Below are 3993 nucleotides of genomic sequence, written 5' to 3'. Positions count from 1 at the left end.
GGGAGAAGGCAGTGCTGCCAGCGGCACTGGGTGTGGCCCGGGCCAAGAGGCCTGCTGGGTGACTGCTCGGGCCAACCCTCAGAGTGTCCAAGCCAGGCTGGGGTGGGTGCTCTGCTTTCACAGTGGGTGAGATGGCCCTCTCAGCAGGTAGTAGGCCAGCCTCTGTCACCAGCTGGCTGAGGGGGAATGGCCCAGAGCCCTAAACCTGGAATCACGTGTCCAGAGCCCGTCTCCCTTCCCCAGCTATCAGCGCTCCTGCTGGTCACATTCTGGCTCTTTTATGAGGAGGGAAATCTTTCAGCTTCAAGAAGTCCTGTCTTACCTACACATGGCCAAGCCCATCCTGCTGGCCCAGAGGCAGGTGGGAGGTGGGGGTGAGACGACCTTAGCTGCTGGGTGCAAGTCAGGGTGCTTGGGAGAAGCGCCCAGTACAAAGGGGTTCTGTGTGCAGGGAGCCATGAAAGAGGCATCTCTGCCCCACCCCCCTAGTCCATAGGACATAATGAGAAAGGAATCCTTAAAAGGGAGTGGGGTGGGGTGATCTGGGGTCTACGCTCTACCTGTACCCCATTTCTTCCCATCCACGAGAGGTGCAAGAGGCACCAGTGCCCCTCAGGAAAGAGCTAGAGGCACAAGACTCACATCCCAGGCTTCGTGAGGACATGGCGCAGTACTGGAAGGCACCCTGGCACCAGGTGGCAGTTGCCCTGGAATTTCAAGAGGAGGAACTGCAGAGACTCCAGAGGCAGAACGGGACCTGGCCTCCCCAGGTGGGCACTCCCTGGCTCCCTCCTTCTCCACCTCCCAGAATCCCCTTCTCCCCATTGTTTTCCCCACTGCCCAGTCTTTCCCATGCTAGGGACTGGGGGTAACCAGCTAGTCTCTTACCCCTCCTCAGGATGTCCCCATCTTGATCCTATGCATCCTTCCGTTTTCTGCCTTTTCCTCATCGTGGCTCATCATTCTCCATCCATGTGTTCAGCACGCATTTACTGAGCATCTACTACATGCCTGGCCATCTTCTGTGTGCAGAAGCAAGGTCAAATCTGATCACTCCTTGTCCTCAACAGCTTATGGTTTGGAGGCAACAGTCATTGAGCATTTATTATTGATTTAATTATTAACAATTTATTATTGATTATTGTTTTATGATTGATTGATTAATTGGGTCAGGGTCTCACTCTGTCACCCAGGCTGGAGTACAGTGGTGCAATCATAGCTCACTGTAGCCTCAAACTCCTGGGCTCAAGTGATCCTCCGGCCTCAGGTAGCTGGGACTGCAGGCAGACATCAACATGCCTAAGTTTTTCATTTTTTATGTTTGTAGACATGGAGTCTCACGACATTGCCCAGGCTGGTCTCGAACTCCTGGCCTCAAGCAGTTCTCCCGCCTGGGCCTCCCAAAGTGCTGAGACTACAGGCACGAGCCACTGTGCCTATTTTGCAAGCAATGATAACTTAATGTGCCAGATGAGGGAAGAGGCACTATGGGAGCTGGTTAGGGGTGGCAGATAAGAGAGTCCTTCCCAGAGAAGGCGTTTCTGAGCCTCTGAACCCTCACACAGGATAGACTGGCATTTTCCAGGAGCATGGAGGGAATGAAGGGCATTTCAGCAAGAGGAAACTACACGTGCATACATCAGAGATGGAGGAGGAGTGTTGTAAACAGTCCCTGATCAGATGAGAGGCAGAGTGGCCGAGGGGTTACTATGGACGTGGGACAGGGTCCAGATCCAGGGCTTAGACGTCCCAGCTCCTGTCCACCTGACTTCAACTCCAGCTTGGTGGCTGCCTTCTCCTGGCCAGCATCCCTTAGTCTTCTGGACAAGTGTATGTGTGCATGGGCAGACAGACACACAGACTCACATGCACACACCCCCCAAGGTACACTTCAGGCATGTGCATGCACTCCCAGATATGCACACACAGAGACACAGAGATACAGACACCAGCCAGGTGCCTGGGAGCCACAGGGAGGTAGAGTTGTAAGGACCCCAGGTGGGATCCACTTCTGCCAGGAGGCCCCCGACTGAAGCTGACCTGCTGATCTGGATGGAAGGAAAGGGAGAGAAAGCTTAGCTGGCCTTGGGCCTCATTCAAGGCCGAGTTGGTCCAATTCAGTGTATCTCAGACGGGTACAGAGCTGTGCTCAGAGGGGGGCGGTTCCTTATGTTTGCAGTGTAGTCTGCCACTGTATATTTGTACAGAAGAAAATCTCAGCGTTTTCTTTTCTTTCTTTTTCTTTTTCTTCTATGTCTCAAACCAGACCGGGAGCAGGAGAGGATATATCCTCAGGGCCTGGATGGGCTGTATTCTCTGGTCAAGTCTGAGGACCTGCAGTGGACAACGTCAGTGAGAAGGTAGTGGAGTGACAGAGGGCTGGGCCCTTGGCAGATTCGTCTCGTGGTAGGAAGTGGTGCCAGGGGAGCCATATGCACGTAGCCTGCACGTGACACATAAACCTCTGCCAATTTGCGACCCACATGCAGGGCCTTCCAGCCCCTCGGAGACTTTCAGGCCATTTCTACTCCCTCCCTAGACCCCTGGAAGGCCAACCCAGGACTCACCTTCTACAGGCAGGTGGGGGCCCGGGGCCCTGGGCGTGTCCAGCGAGGGTGGCCTACAGTGCAGACCCTGGGTTACGCGCAGGGGTCCTGCGCAGAGTGGCCGATGGACCAAACGAGCAGTGCTCTTCCAGCAGGGCGAGCCTCTCGGAGGTGGGGCAGCAGCTGGATAGGGTCTGGACGAAGCCACATTGCATCAACATCAGACTGACCAGGGGTTCAAGAGCTCAGCACCCAGTGCTCCCAGGGGCTCTGGCACGCTCCTCCTCCAGTCACATCCCCAGCCTCAAGCTCCTCCACCCAACTCTCTCTGGGTCTCTATCTCAGTCTGCCTCCAATCCCAGGATTTAGTAGTCTGCACTGTCCCCGGATTAGTGGATAAGATTGTGGGTTTCAATCTTGGCTTCAAGATATACTAGCTGTGTGACCTTGGCCAGTTGCTCTGCCTCTCTGGGCCTTACCTGCAAAAGTGAAAATAACGGTTATCCTGAAGAGGGTTACATGGACAAGCACATGAAAACACATGGTGTTCGGTCACGTGTTTGCCACTACGATTGCACACGTCCTGCTGCTGCAGGTGTGGCCAGTTGGAGGAGAAAGTTCCCCTCGAAGTCAGGGTCCTTTTGGGGCCAGAGAGCTGCCACAGGGGCTGGATTCCACTTACCCTCTGTGTGAGATTCCTGGGGCTGTGGTGACAAAGTGCTGAAGACGGGGTAGCTTCAGCGGCAGGTATTCACTGTCTCCTGGTTCTGGAGGCTGCAGTTCGGGTCAGGGTGTCGGGAGGGTTCGTTCCTTCTGAGGGCTGTGAGGGAGGGTCTGTTCTAGGCCTCGCCCCCTGCTTCTGGTGCTTTGCCAGCAGACTTTGACACTCCTCCCCGGATGTCTGCATGGCGACTCGCTGTGTGTCTGCCTGTGCCCACGTTTCCCCTGTGTATAGGACTCCAGTCACCTTCGATTAAAGCCCAGCCTCGTTTCTTCATTTTAGCCTGATTACCTCTGTGATGATCCTGTCTCATCACGGGGTACTGAGCACTTCAATATATCTCGTGTTGTTGTTGTGGGGGATACAGTTCAACCCAGGTGCCCCCTGTTTGCTTCCTGCCACCCTCCCGGCTGGGTGGTTTGGATTGGGTGCGACTTGAGACCTCAGGGCCCCAGTGCTCCCTCTTGTTTCTCCCCTCATGTAACCACAGGACCCTCACACCACTGCAGAGAGGCGAGAATGTGCACAGGGGGAGCTGCGGTGAGACCGGGTGGGTGCTGCCCCGTGAGCCCCCTGCGTCCCTAGTCCACATGCCCAGCCAGGGAGGGCATGCCCGGGCCCAGGAGGACATCCGCTCCCCTCTGAAGGCTGGACCTGCCCAAACCCAAGAGTTGTGTGAGGGTTTCTGTGGGCGTGAGAGGATGGGGGAGCGGGGCCTCTGGATGG

General features: G+C 55.7%; 2 long non-coding RNA genes across 2 annotated transcripts; one reads left to right on the top strand and one right to left on the bottom strand.

The window, feature by feature from the left end:
- Positions 1-800: 800 nt before the first annotated feature.
- Positions 801-3534, bottom strand: LOC116547876. Its single transcript, XR_004267215.1, has 3 exons — positions 3229-3534; positions 2568-2740; positions 801-1022 (listed from the first exon to the last, which is right to left on the bottom strand). It is a non-coding gene; the product is annotated as an uncharacterized LOC116547876 (long non-coding RNA).
- Positions 3162-3799, top strand: LOC116547877. Its single transcript, XR_004267216.1, has 3 exons — positions 3162-3293; positions 3550-3586; positions 3758-3799. It is a non-coding gene; the product is annotated as an uncharacterized LOC116547877 (long non-coding RNA).
- The last annotated feature ends 194 nt before the right edge of the window (positions 3800-3993 follow it).

Source organism: Sapajus apella, unplaced genomic scaffold (genome assembly GCF_009761245.1).
Source record: "Sapajus apella isolate SASKATOON/1434 unplaced genomic scaffold, GSC_monkey_1.0 scaffold5227, whole genome shotgun sequence".
Lineage (NCBI taxonomy): Eukaryota > Metazoa > Chordata > Mammalia > Primates > Cebidae > Sapajus > Sapajus apella.
Note: the sequence above shows the minus strand (reverse complement) of the source record. Positions and strands in the feature narration are given on the sequence as shown.